The sequence below is a fragment of the Dromaius novaehollandiae genome, chromosome W, assembly GCF_036370855.1.
Source record: "Dromaius novaehollandiae isolate bDroNov1 chromosome W, bDroNov1.hap1, whole genome shotgun sequence".
In the NCBI taxonomy this organism is placed as follows: domain Eukaryota; kingdom Metazoa; phylum Chordata; class Aves; order Casuariiformes; family Dromaiidae; genus Dromaius; species Dromaius novaehollandiae.
Genome location: NC_088130.1, coordinates 47,425,459 through 47,439,639, shown reverse-complemented (window position 1 = coordinate 47,439,639; position 14,181 = coordinate 47,425,459). Strand labels below are relative to the sequence as shown.

At 45.0% G+C, this 14,181-nt stretch overlaps 1 protein-coding gene and 1 long non-coding RNA gene across 9 annotated transcripts in view; one reads left to right on the top strand and one right to left on the bottom strand.

Annotated features, from left to right (window-relative positions):
* Nucleotides 1–4,996, bottom strand: part of ADAMTS6 (ADAM metallopeptidase with thrombospondin type 1 motif 6) — a 165,053-nt gene extending 160,057 nt beyond the window's left edge. For 2 of the 7 annotated variants that reach the window (XM_026106722.2, XM_064500710.1), the window contains exon 1: nucleotides 4,392–4,996. The gene's annotated coding sequence lies outside the window, so the exon portion shown is untranslated. Of the gene's footprint in view, nucleotides 1–83; nucleotides 2,258–3,751; nucleotides 4,039–4,391 lie in introns of those variants that run through there. The other 5 variants (XM_026106716.2, XM_026106717.2, XM_064500709.1 and 2 more) reach the window with 5 other exon arrangements.
* A 472-nt stretch (nucleotides 4,997–5,468) lies between these two features.
* Nucleotides 5,469–14,181, top strand: part of LOC135324199 (uncharacterized) — a 44,987-nt gene continuing 36,274 nt past the window's right edge. For both annotated transcript variants that reach the window (XR_010385556.1, XR_010385555.1), the window contains exon 1: nucleotides 5,469–5,713. This is a non-coding gene — a long non-coding RNA (uncharacterized LOC135324199). The remainder of the gene's footprint in view (nucleotides 5,714–14,181) is intronic.

Genomic DNA, 14,181 nt, shown 5'->3' with positions numbered 1-14,181 from the left:
CAATCCTAGATCTGGCCAGGGGTTAAATGGAAGGTCTATGCAGCTGCCCAGCAGTTTGTTGGATACTGTACAGGATACTATACCAGGTGTTACATCAGCTGGTACTAATCAGTCCTCTTAATACACTCCCAGCACACCTGTGCCTAGAGCAGCTTCTACAGAGACAGAGGATGTCAAAACAGAACACCTGAGAAGGGCAAACTGTTTAAAAAGAAATGACCAACAACATACAAAGTTACTTACATGCACCAGATAAGGTACTCTCACAATTTTAGCAAGGTGAATTTACAACATTCATTCAGACACATAATACCCCTACAGTCAGTGGGTTGTTTGTTAAGGTTAAAGATTTGTAATATGCAGAACTGTTCAACTTCTATATCAAATTCATCTCAATAAAATCAACATGAAGCAAATCTTATTTACTAACATCATAGTGAACTTCCCGATTTAAAATGCATCTTATTATTACTATGCACATGAGGTTAATCTGATCATTCCAATATTTGCTTTTTAGATAACTTTCAAGATAGTATACAGGATTTAACTAGGTATGTAGAGGAAATAAATATTTTGTAAGCATGGCTTGGGCTTAGTAACATTTTTTTTCCTGAGGAAGCAGTAGGATTTAGTGATGCCATTCACTTACAGCAAGGCCCCAAAGGGTATTAATAAAATCTCTAACTTGGCCTTTAACTAATGCCTTTATTATCTGGCTAATATTTAACTATAGCTTTTAAACAGATTGCCAATGTTTATTTTAATTTCTGAAGAGACATAACCAATCTCATACTCTTATGCTAAATTAGCATATTAAAGAATGTGCCTTATTTCCAATTTGAGTATGTCCAGCTTCAAATTCCAGTCACTACATCTTGCTTTACCTCTGTCTGCTAATGCGGTTAGTTATAATGCATAGTTATAATCTGATACAACCACCTCTTGACTCTCTGATAAGCAACTCAATCTATTCAGTCTACCTCACTCTGTACAATACAGTTCCAGATGTCTAATTATTTCTGCAGCTTTTTTTCTGAATCCTTTCCAATTTGTCAGCATCTTTTTTCATGCACAGACACCAGAATTGGACACAATATTCCAGTAATGACTCATTAATGCCATATATAGAGGTAACATTGCCTCACAGCTTTTACTTAGCCAAAAAAAAAAACATAATGGGGAGCTCATGTTACACTGATAATAAATTATCCTAACATTAAGATCTCCTGAAGCTGTAGCACCTGAAGAAGCTGGTAGCTCAGAATATTGGAAGTAACTGTGGGCATCACTGGCCCATTTTAAGCCTTGATCAAGAGTGCCCAAAAGTCATCCCCATCTTCTCAGGGATCTGTGTGAAATGGTTTCCCTCATTCTACGCTTTAAAGCACTTACACAACAAAATCCCCTTTAATGTTAAGCTTGCTAGAAGTTTCAATGGAATTTTTAAACTCCCTTCCGAAAGTATCGTAGGCAGCCTGAACACCAATAGACCACTCGTAGCTGTTACTATTCCTTAATTCAGAGCACTAGTAAAGGATGTGAAGGATAAAGCACTTGCGTAACTCCAGATACAGTACTTCCAGTATGAAGTTGGGTAGGAACATAAAGCTTCCACTGTCTATACCCTGTCCATACTTCCTTTCTATCTTTACTTATAAGTGTTCAGCATTTCAGTTCTGATTATGGTCAAGATGGTACCTTTTATCAGCGCTAAACTTACGACAAAAGGCGTTTCCTCCACCTAGTGCCAAAACTACGTGTTTATTGAAGGTAACAGAGGGTATGGCTCTGTTTCCTTGACATTTACCCAAAGCTATAGTTTCTGCCCCATTCTAAATGCTCTGCTGGAGTAGCAAAGAAAAACTACACGAGGTGCTCCAAAATCCGTAACGTGGAGGGCAAAAACGGTGCCCTGCATCGGAGTTTCTGTGGCAGCACAAAGGATAGAGCGGCAATCTTTCACCGGCACCATAGGCTTCCTACTGCCTGAACAGCAACAAGGAGAAAAAAAGGCTCTAAACACATGCAACAAGACTCTGGGACACAGCGTGGATTATCTGGCAGCAGCAGCTAACCAAACCGTTCAGACCAGTCGCCTTGATACTCTCCACGTAGCAAAGGGACGCAGGTTAGGAGCCTTGGGCAACTCTACTGTCCCTCGAGTTTTAGTATAGGGGAGCTGAAGCTTTATCGCAGCAAGCTGCTAAGGGGCAAATAACCCCCAAACCAGAGGCAGCATCAGCAGAGGTGCTGCTCCCCTCCCCCCCGCACGGCCGCCACAGCCGCCCCGGCCCAACGGCCGCCGCCGCCCGGGTCGCAGCCGACGACCCTCGCGCGCCGGCGGTCCCCCCCAGAGCCCCCCGCGCAGCGGGCACTCCGCCGTGAGCGCGCCCCGCGGCAGCAGCCGCGATGCAGAAGCGGCAGGAACAGCGCGGGACGGGATAAACAGACTGCGGGTCACATTTCGCGGCGGGACCGCGCGTGCTGGTGACCAGCCGCGGGGAACGGTCAAGGCATCTGCTCGCGCCGCGCACGGAAAACGGCCCCGCGCTCCCCGGCGACGTCGGCTCCGGCGGCGCGGCCCCACGAGCCGGGGCCGCCGGCCGCGCCTGCCCGCAGGGGCGGCGCGCTCCGCGGCCGCGAGGTGCCCGCCGCCGCCTTCCCGCCTCCCGCCGCCGCCCCTGGCGGGCGGGCGGGGAGCGGGAGCGCCGCGCCAAGGCGCGCCCCGCGCGGCCAGGGGCGGCCGGCCGCGCCGGCAGTACGAGTGGTTGCTAAGGAAATGCGGAGGGAGGGGCGGGAGGGGACGGGGAGGGGGTGCGAGTCAATCAAAACAAATTCAATTACAGGTATCGGGGCTGGCCGTGAAAAGCGTTACACGGCTTCAAAAGCCGGGGATTAGCCGTGCCCCCGGGAGCCACGCAGACGTAAATAGCAGCACGCAGACCTCGTTTGTGAAGGGGCTCGTTGAAAAGAGATGGGGCGGGGGGGAGGCTGGGGAAAATGAGAGGGCAAGTACAAAGGGAGGAGACGGATCTTTCCTTCCCGGTTATTCATCAGAAAGCGAAGCGTGAAGAAAGAGTGCTGCTGTGTGTGCCATAATGTAACCCGCAGCCAGCTCCCCCCGGGGGCACAGGGCTGCCGCTCTCTGAACAGCCTTTCCCCTCCGTCTGCCCCACTCCTCCCCTCGAGCCCTGCCAAGGGATCAGCTGTCATTGTATTTCTGAAAACGAAAAAAAAAAAAAAAAAAGAAAGAAAACAACCCCCCGAAACCAACAGGCTAGAAATATGCATCTACCCACACACCCCAACACGTATACACACTAATACTGTATGTACACAGACACGCGTCTGCACGCACACGAAAACGTTAACAGCAACAACAACAAAAAGAGACCTTAGCGGGAAATACTAGTATTGAAGCAAGCTGGAGGTCACCAGACACACATCCCTCAAAGAAAATTCAGAAGGAGGAAAAAAAAAAAAAAAAAGCCCTCCTCCCTAGAGAGGCTGAAGGGAAGAGTCTGGTTGCTGTGGTGGAGTTGATCCTAAAGTTAACTTTCAGCAGCCCATTTCCAGACAGCAGCGCTGAATCTATTTGGATAAAACGCGTGTGACCCAGACACTTGGCGTTTGGCCCAAACGCGTTGCACCGGCAGCCCAAATAAAAACTCCCTCTCGTACAACAATGAAAGCAAGCAGCGAAGCCCCGAAAACCCGCACTGCCGCCGCCGGGCAGCGAGAGCCCACTTACCTCCCCCCACCACCGCGGCTCCCTGCGAGCCCCGCCGCCGAGGGCGCGCCGATAAACAGGGCTCCGCGGGGTTAAGAGTCTAGCAAACCCCAAGCGGCTCCAAGTAAATCAAAACCACACGCTTCCATCTTCCTGATGAGCCCGGCCAGAGCTTAACATCTCCGCGAGCATCAGGGCTGCAGCTTCGGCTTCGCGCGGACCCTCTGAGTTCAGGCACAAAATATGCACTTGTCTGACCGCTAAAGTAGACGCTGGACATGACACGACCAAACGCTGGGTTTTTTAAACTTACGGCAGTCTGGAATAGTTGTGGGTTGTTGTTGGGTTTTGGGGGCTGCTTTGGTTTTCACCTATTTTTTTTTCGCTCTACCAACGATTTAGTATTAAAAAAAAGAGAAACTCTGAAAAAGAGTTGCACTATTCAAGACCGTACTTCATAAATCACTACTCTTTTCAGTTGAAAATCCTCGCACCCCTTCCCCCATCCTCAAACCTCAAAGGTTTCGCTCTGAAATTACTCCAAATCCACCTCGCCTAATGCAATATAAAACTCCCCCGCTCCCCAAAGCCCTGCAACGCACCATTATTCGGGACACAAGAAAAGCAAAAGTTTCATTGAATAGCGTGAAATCTTCCTTACCGTTTTCATCTTCAATTTCTGATATAAAGTAAGTTTCAAACAATAGAGATTGCACAGGACGATTCCCGTATTCCTCTCTGCTTTTCCCCTCTGTGCAAGCAACCATCAGGGTTATATTCTCCAACAGAATAAAATTCTCTAGCCTTCCTAAAAGGGGGTTTTAGAAAACGGACTGACTTGGCAGGAGGAGGGATGCCATCAATTCACCCAACCTATCACCCTGCACATTTTGTCTTTCCAACAAAAAAGGGGGGGAAGGAAGGAAGGAAAAACAGGCTTATATTGGGGTGGGGGTGGGTGCCCTCCTCTTGAACAGCCTCCTCTGTGCAAAATACCATGTGAATATCATCTGAGTTGGGGGGGAGGAAGGGGGGGAGCGAGAGAGAGAGCGAGCGAGCGAGAGAAAGGGGGAAAGGGAAGACAGGCAGGCAGAGCAGGAAGGACTCAGGAAAGTTTGGTTGAAGTAGCCCCAGACCTCCTCTCGCTGCCGGCCCCCGGCCAAGCCGAGCGCGGCGGCAGCAGGGAGCCTTGGCAGCCTCGCCCGGGGAACGGCGCGGAGCACGCTGACGTCAGCCTGCAGATGTGCCCCGGCCGGCGGCGCGGCTGCGCATGCGCGGCGCGTCACGTGGCGGCGGGGGGGGCAGGGGTACAGTCGGGGTAACGAAAAACAGCGCGGGAGGGGGGGGCGGGGAAGCCCCGTGCCACTCACCCGCCGCGGCGCGCGCCTCGCTCCGCAGGGGGCGGGGGGCGGCCGGGGGCCGCGGCGGCGGGGGGGGCGGCCCGGCCCGGCCCGGCCGCCGAGGAGTTAATGTCCCTGGCGCGACCCCCGGCGCGGTGTCGCGGGATGAGGCGGGAGCCAGGGGAGCGCTGCCAGCGGCGCGGCGCGGCGGAGCGGAGCGGAGCGGAGCGGGGGCCGGGCCGCGCACCGCCGGCGGAGCCCGGCCTCGCCGCGGGGAGCGTGCCGCCGCGGCCTCGGGCTGAAGCCGCCTGCCGTGGGGCCGCCCCCGGGCGCGGAGCCGCTCTGCGCGCGCCGCGGCGGTGTAATGGGCTTTCCTTAAAAAAGGAAAAAACCCATTATTTCCAGATGAGGGCAAGCGAGCGGAGTGGCCGGTGCTGCAGAGGCCGCTTCCGAGCGAGCCCGCTGGCGGGCAGCGCGGTGACTGCCGCGGCGCGGCCCGTGGGGCGCCCCGCGCGTGGGCGCCGCGCTTTCGCTTTCATTTGCAACCAGAAACCGGGTGGCAGCGGGCGGGGGAGCCCAAGTACATTCCCGTGTCGTGGGATCTTCAGCAAAATCTGGCGCGCACATCGGAAGCGGGAGAAAGGTGAAAATGGTGCAGGATAGCGGGGCGATCTGCTGGATCATTTATGTTCGGTGAAGCTAACGGTGATGTGGGGGGAAGAGAGGCTGGTAGCGGGAGGGAGGGAGGGGGTGGAATTTGAGCCTCGCTCGCATAGCTGCCAAGCTAATTTCCGATAGCCAAAAAAGAGAAAAAAAATCCTTCCTCTGATGGTTTCAAGCTTCTGCTAACAGTATTTCCCAAATGGTTTCTCTGCGTGTAAGTGTGTGTTTTCATCCTGAGCCGGAGGTAGTAGGTGTAATTCTTCTGGTGAATCTATAATAGTGGGCTGAACTGCGAAGTGATTCAGACTGGAAACATCCAAAAATACAGTTACTCCAGTTCTTCCTTGAGGGTGGAAAGGGAACAGCATCAGTCTGCAGAGTTGACAGTCCTCATAGTAACTTTAACGGTCACGGTTGGGTGCATGCCATATAAAATGTAGGAAGTCAGTCCCATGGTTGGCATTTACTGTTCCAAATGAACACACCGCATGTGGTAGCTGCATGCTTTATTTCTGAAGATAAAGCGCTGCTAGAGTGGAGTTGGATTTCTACATACAAATATGTGAAGTTTCTATCAACGGTAACTCTAACAAAATAAGCACAAGCCCCTAAAAAGGTAGTCACATTTGCCATCAGTCATGCTGAAACTTCCCTCTCAATTTTAATATATAAGGAACACTTATATGTGAGGTCCTTTTACGCTCTTAGGCAAACTAATGTTACATTTGTAATGGCAAAGCAGCGTATCCAACGCCTGAGCTGTGACACAAATGCTCCTTAGTAGCATCGGGATTCACAGAGATAAATGTTTTCTTCTGGAAATGCTGGTCAACCTGCTGCCCGGGGTGCAATTGCTCATGCAAAGAGCGCCATCCTGCGTCGGCCGGCGGGAGGCGAGCGGCCGGGTGCCGGGGCAGCGCCGCGCCGCGCGCCCCCGGGGCTTCCGCGCGCCCCCGGGGCCTCCCCCCACCCCCCACCCCGGGGCCGCCGCGCCCACGCGTGCACGTGCCGCCGGTGCCTTGATACCGTGTTGTACTTGGTGCTGTATCTATGCGGATTCTCTGCTTATGCCTACTGGAAACAAGCGATGCTGAGTATGGACAAGGTTTTGTTGTTGTTGTTAATATTCCCAAATTCCTTCTTCTGTTGGAAATTCATTTATACGATGATCGCATTAATAACCTATGCTCATAGAGCAAGCTCTGCAACAAATGCAGATAGGTGCACCTTAGCCACATCATCTGTCTCCATGGACAGACGTTGCGACCGCTTCTGCTCACCATTTCCTTCAAATACAGCAGTATGGCGAACTGGGAGAATCTATGCTTTGGAAAGGATAGGTTGTGGAGAGAGATTTACCATGAGAGTCTATTTCCCCCCCTTTTATATCAGGACCAGAAAAATAACCTTTTGAGTAGACACCTACCATAGCAAATTGCCTCATGCTCATGGTATCCGCGGGGGAATTGGGAGACCTGCCTTCAAACCAGACGCTGCCTGCATCAGGCTCAGGAATGCTCCTGCTGCTGTCTGACAGCTCACCGAGGGGCTATTCTGGTGTGAAAGACTGTGCCCTCCGTGGCTGGAGCTTCTCCACTGCGTATAACTGATTAAATACTCATCAAGCTAAAAAGAAAGACAGATTATCACTGTCTGGTTAGGGCGCTCACATGAGTTCAACTCCCTGCTCTAAATCAAGCAGTCAAGCAAAGACTTGAACATGGGCTCTGCAGAACCCAGCTGCTTGTTCAGACCAACAAGTTATTTATTCCCTGTCCCAGACAACTACTTTTTCTTGCCTACACCCACTGCTGGAACTGAGAAAATGTTTCCACTAACAGCTTTGTCAAAAGTGGTATATTACCAGGAAATGCTTTGGCTTTAGTTAAAAATTCCTGACCAGCTGTAATTAGATTTTCTGACAGAATTCCCAGTGCAGTTTGACTCACCTTTTTCTTTTTTTGCTTTATTGTGTAAAATCATTTTTCACAGTGAACCTCGTTCAGATGAAAATAGTGAGTTTGATGACTTCTATTTTTGTTTCAACAACCTGAGTAATACTTATATGTTTTTGATGATCTACAGCTTTTTAGGAAAAAAACTTGCACAGAAAGTAGTATGCAGGTCCTTAGTATAAATTTATCTTTGCTGCAAGTAGAAATCTTTGTTGAACTATCAAATAGCAGAGATAATTATTCTATTATGAATGCTGATAGTACTTAAAACCATTTGGGCAACTGTGCCATCAGAAGTCCTGGACAAGATTACAGATTTATTGAGCATGGAGTACATTAGTCCATGTCTTTGTTAGTTTGTGCTTGTCATAAAAGTAGTTTGCTAAAGCTTTAAGTACTCTTAACTTTACTTTAAGCCTTCAAATGTCTGTCAGTCAACAACTGATAAGATTGGCAACACTTTTTCATTTAAATAAATATTTATATTAAACTTCAATTTAACATTGCTAGATATATTCAGAGGTATTTGGGGTTGATCCCAGGAATCTTGCTATTAAGTGAAATGAATATAAAAGAGGGAGCTACAAGTCTTTGGTGTGCAGTGTACTTCTGTAAGATGAGATTCTTGCTCCCTGTACATTTGGTTAAACATGCTTGAAAATACATTTTTTTCCAAGACACATATATTCTCTCTCTTGATCTAGTCAGTGAAGGCTTGGGGATAATATCCTATCACATCTTGAAGACATCCTAGCAGTGTTTGGGGAGAGAATAATCATTTTTTGAAATTAAATATAAAATGATATATATAAATATGATACGTTATAAACAACATCATTTCTGTAATGTATGGGACTAGCATGATTCATCAGACTATTTTTTCTATCCTTTCTCTTTGATAACTTTGCTTGAAATGCATAGTTAAGTGAAAGAAAGCCATTAATGCCCTTATTCGTGAATTAAGAAATATCAAGCAAAATTCCTCCAGTAAAAAACAAAGATACAGTAGCAATAAGCATTTAGGGAATGCTACAGAGGACATTTTGAAATAATATTTTTAGATATTGAGCAGCACAAAATTAATCATGTTTGATGCATAATCTCTTGTTCTAAGCCTAGGATAAGACAATTAAGGAATCTCCATATTGTTTTCTGTACAGGACCGGCAGCTGGCAGTTAAACAAGGGAGCCCATGATGAGCTTAGTAAATGTTATAGTTAATTCCCTGTGACAATTTTTTCGCTGTAGTCTTTCATGACTTTCTCCTGTTCCTTTTTTTAAATCAAACTGTGGCCTTAATGGCCTGATTGGCCCTTCTGCTGGTTCAGAGACTGGCAACAGGACTCTTGATGTCTGGCTTGTGCCATTCTTGGCACAACTTGGATGTTACATGTCAGCTCCTTGCAGAAGCATGGGCTACTCTGTAAGTGGGTCTTACAGGCAGTCCACGTGCCACAGCACTTACTGACTTGGCTGATGAAGAAAAATTGCTTGCTGGAATGTCTGTTTATTACAACATAGGACTCGAGACACTGTGGGATGTGATCAACTCTTTTTTGGGAATGTTTGTTGGAATAGTTTTACAAATAACCTTTGGGTCCTTTACAACAATTACAGCAGTGATTATGGCTTAGTATGTACACTGACATGTAAGGCATGGGTTGTTTTATGTAATATTCCACTGATAGAGAAAAAGCCATTTGACTTAAAACTTGTGTTAATTATGTATGTGTAATTCTGTGAAACTGTAAGTGCTCTTCTGCTTCTGAAAATACTATTGAAGGCAAGTCATAAAAATGCGTGCCTCAAGTTAATTTTTAGATATGTTATTTTAGGATTAGATGTCTTACTGCTTCTTATTGTCATGCAGCTTGTACTGAACTGGAAGAATTTATGCCCTGAACCATTTCTGATCTGGTAAATTCCATGTAAGGAATTAGAAATTCATCCTCCTACTACTCCTATGTCAGGGTTGGAAAAAACTGGAGTCTGGCCTTTAGAATGAATAGAAAATCTGACAGACATCTGGCTTGTTTGCTTGTCTCCTCACTATGACAACCTGCTACATCAAATTAGATTAAAAGATTTCTCCAGAGTAGGACAGCATACTTCTGCTGCCTCTGGAGAAGCTAACAGGACAACATTAACAACCTGTATAGTTTCCCATTCTATTGTACATAATTTCCAGGACCATGTAAATGTACTCACACAAGCAGATGAGCTGTTATGCCATTCAGGCTCCTGGATTTAGCAGTGTCCGTAATCTATAATAATTTTTACTATTAACTTTCACTGAATAGCTCTTGAGGTATGAAATAGACTATGGGATATACTTACTAAATACTTTGGTCAACCATATAGTTGAAAAAATACTACATAGTGACCTTGCATTTATCTGTACTATAGGCTCAAGGAGAAAAGCTGTTGCTATGCATAAGTGCTTCATTTTTACTCCCCTGAACTAAAAGATTCTAAAAGCGCTTGAAGGCAATGGTGCTGTCGAGGTCCAGTATCTCGCACTGACATTTCCTTTGTAGCCTGAATTCAGATTGCTAACAAATCTCATCTCCCCTTTCAGGAAGAGACTAAGAACATCTCTAGAAATGACCCTAGGCCATGTGTTCAGCCTCATATCAATCACTTGCCATCATTGTGAGGGCTAATGAGAGAGGCAGAGGCCATTGTGCCTGGCACATTGTATTTCAGTTTGCCACAAAGAACAGAATGCATATCCTGAGTGCACTTTAAATTGGGAAATGCAGCCTTTTTGAGTTGGATTATCTCAGATGGCCCTCTCAAACAAAACTCAGATCAGTGAATTTGCTTCAAGTGTGGCCTTGAGGCTGCTTCTACCCAGCAAGTGGATATTGCTAAGAATGTCTTCGTTTAACTACAGAGAGCCGTACCAATGACCTGAATGAAGAGAGAGCTTCCTTTTCTAGAATGCTTCTTTGGAGCAACTCTTGTGTGATGCTGATACTGGGGCTATAGTCACCTGAGCCTCCTTGTTGCTCCAAGAACCTGTGAATCTGACCAGCCCAATTATTTTAGCATAAAATTTGGGAATAAAACTGAGAAACTCAGTTCCCATGCACTTGGCATCTTCCATCATGTACCAGACGGTTTCCTCCCTGATGAAACACAGATGAGGCAGGGCAGAGAGATTAGAGAATATGAAGTGTGGTCACTATGCTCAGAGCTTGCTCAAAAAATGGAAAGGGGGGATGGCAGGAGAGGTAAGATTAGAGATCTCTCTAGTAAACCGGAAATTAGGAATACTGCATTAGTCAAGCTGATGAGGGAATCCCTTCAGCATAATTGATATTGTCCTCAAATTTTCTAGGCAAATTGATCAAGCTCATACTATCCTCATTATGATTAAAGTAAAAAGTATAGAAAAATTAACTCAGCTCCATACAAGAACAAGAATAGTAATAAGGGGGAAAGAAGAGGTTGTTCAGACTAGGGATAGGGAGTTGTTTTATTTTGACAGTAGAAAGTATCTTTTTCTGCTTTGTCTCTTTCCTGCTTTCTGGTCAAGAATCAGATACCAGAAACAAGATTATCTCAGTGGGCATAGTAGTTTGCTAAAAGGGGTCATTTTCCAGCTATATGTATTCTGTTTTTTCTATGTGTATATATATTCTTCTTTTGTAAGTTTCATTTCCAGAGAAAGTTGTTCAGTAAGATCTGAACAATCTGTAAGATTTATGGAGAACAAAGTTGAGACAAATGCTACAATGTGTGGAAAACGTGTGTGGAAAATCTCTGTGGAAAACCATATTCCTCAAAGATTAATGTAGTCAGAAACATATATAAACTATGCAGAAATTCTAAGCAAAGGTATAAGAATTCAGTTATTTTGATTTCAGAATGAAAAATCTGGAATTAACTCACAAGAAGACTTGGCTATGACCATGCAGATCACTGCAGTGCTGTGGAATCTGGCATTCAGTTCTGAAAATGACACTCCCAATTCAGAATCGGGCGCCTGGGTCTAAGAACCTAGTTTACTGCTTCAGTATCTGAATTGGAGGAGAATTACAGTTTTTGTGCTGATGAGCATCATAGACTCCTCATTTAGCATTTGCTGAAATAAGTGGTGATCCCCCACTTCTTGGTATGCTTTATATAAAAGCATGTACTAATGTCAGAGATTTCAAAACTGGATCTTGAAATGTGCACAGATTTATTTTGAATGGAAAGAATTGGACTTTCTGTATTCCTGGACTGTATAACTGGAAATGATTTATTAAAGACTCTAGAGCATATGGTGCATACTGCTTTGGACACAGATTACAACTTGGTCTAATTTAGATGGCTCTCTGGCATTCTTTCTACCACAGTGTCTTGCAACAGCTCATAAGTGGAACTATCTTTACTGAAAGCCGTTAGGCCGATGGATTAAAGAACATTTGGAAAAAAATAATACTCACCCGTCCCCTTGCAACTTTTGCCTATCCCCCCAAAATACAACAACATATTGTGAATGCAGTGAAGTGTTACGTGAATGCAGTAAGTAAATACCTTTCCTTCTATCTCACAAGTAACTTCATATTTGATGTTATTACAGGACTATTGCAGCAGTAGCAGTTCCTTCATTAGGGAAAGCAGTGTTCTGCTTGAAGGAGTTTGTTTGCATTGAGCCCCCTTAAAAAGTCCAGCATTCTCTTTTTACAACTTATTTAGGATTGGCTGGTTTTGCATGAAAACAGTTTGTGCGGCAGTAAGGGCTCTGACCTTCATGTATGTCCCTAACATAGAACTGGTTAGAAACCGGAGACAGGAGAGTATAGAGGGGAACAGTCATATATGCTTGCCCTGTTCTTTGACTAGTTATTCACTTTTAGCCACTCCTTGAGACAAGATCCAGGGCCAGATGAATCTTTTGGGGTGACTCAGTACAGCTATTTTTATGTTCTTAAGAGCACTCTTCTTCAGTACAAATTCTAGTGGTTTAATTTAAAAACGCTTTCCACTAGATCTTAAGTTAGGCTGTTGGACTTTGTGCAGGAGCATGCATATGCTGCATTTTGCTGCTCTGCTGTGGAAGCAGCGATTTCCCACAAAAGAACAGTAACAAAAAGAACTCCAAAGAACAGTTACTGATCCCCTAGTAATGACTGCAGCTATTTGTTAAATGAATCTATCAAAGCCCTCGTCAACTTTTGCAAACCCTGGGAGCAAGAACATCATGATGGTTGCAATTTATATTACCCTTTGATAGGGATTTAGTCCTGTTAATTTTCTGATATTCCACTGAATATTCTTGAAATGTTTTAACTGTTGTGTACACATTTTAGGTTATTATTTGGTAAAGCATCCTGTTATATTCTAAAGACAAAACTAAAACAAAGGATTTTTCAATAAAAGACCAGAGCTCACAATATAAATTTTCCAGCTGCAAAATCAACTATGCATTAAAATGGCAAACAACATTCTGTTTCTATAGAGTTAAAAGGTTACACTTTTTAGTTACAGGTCTAATTCTGGGCACAATCTGTGAACTGAAATGTGAACTGGACTTAGCATGCTTTTGTTCCTGCTATAGCCATTAAATGATTATTTGCATCAGTAGGCAAGTTATAGTGAAAAAGGATCAGATCCAGTTGTTCTCAAAACTTTCAGGAAGCCTGATATTATGGTTTGACAGGCTTGTACAATATATGATACCAGTTTTGCATTCTAACATACAGTAACCATCCAGAGATAAGATGATGCTGGTGTGTGGCTGTTCACAGATGTTTGAGGGCAAAAGAGGAGGGAAAGGCAACTTGTCTCTGAGTTTCTACTTACATGACTAGCCAAGATCAAAAGAGGCGTCATCCTCCATATGGTTGTCTCTGGAAATTGCGAAAGGGATTCAAGCTGATTCTAGCAGCAACCTTCACTCCTGAAAGACTAAATTTTCCTAACATCAATCTATTTGTGTTCCCACCATGGCTGAAACTCAATGATTAGTGGTAACTTCTAAGTATTATTCTGTAAACTTTGTAATTATATTCTGTAAACTTTGTAATTAATAGTATATCAAGAAATTTGGCAGAGAAGATAGAAGTGCTCAAAACAAATGGAGTAACAGCTATAGAAATCTACATATTTGAAGAAAATGCTAGACACTTATTTTTAGCTTATTGCAACCACAGTTGCAGCCATCTATAAATCTAACTAAACAATTTCATCCACAGATTAGGTTGTCTGGCAATTAGAGTAAGTTCTGATATAAATTACTGCACCAGCAGTTTTGTGCATAGATTTAATTATAAACATAACACTACTCTTGCAGTGTTGCCAGTCTGTATAAAGTTCAGCTAACAGTCTATACCTACAGCTATCATAATTTAGCAGTGTATTTACAAGGCCAGTCAAGTACATACTTAATGAGTACAAACACAGATGCAGATATCCCATCTGAAAATGTGTATCTACAGTGAATTTATCATGCTGTCTGGAAAATGAGGACTTAGAGAGGAAGGCTTCCACCATTTTCTAA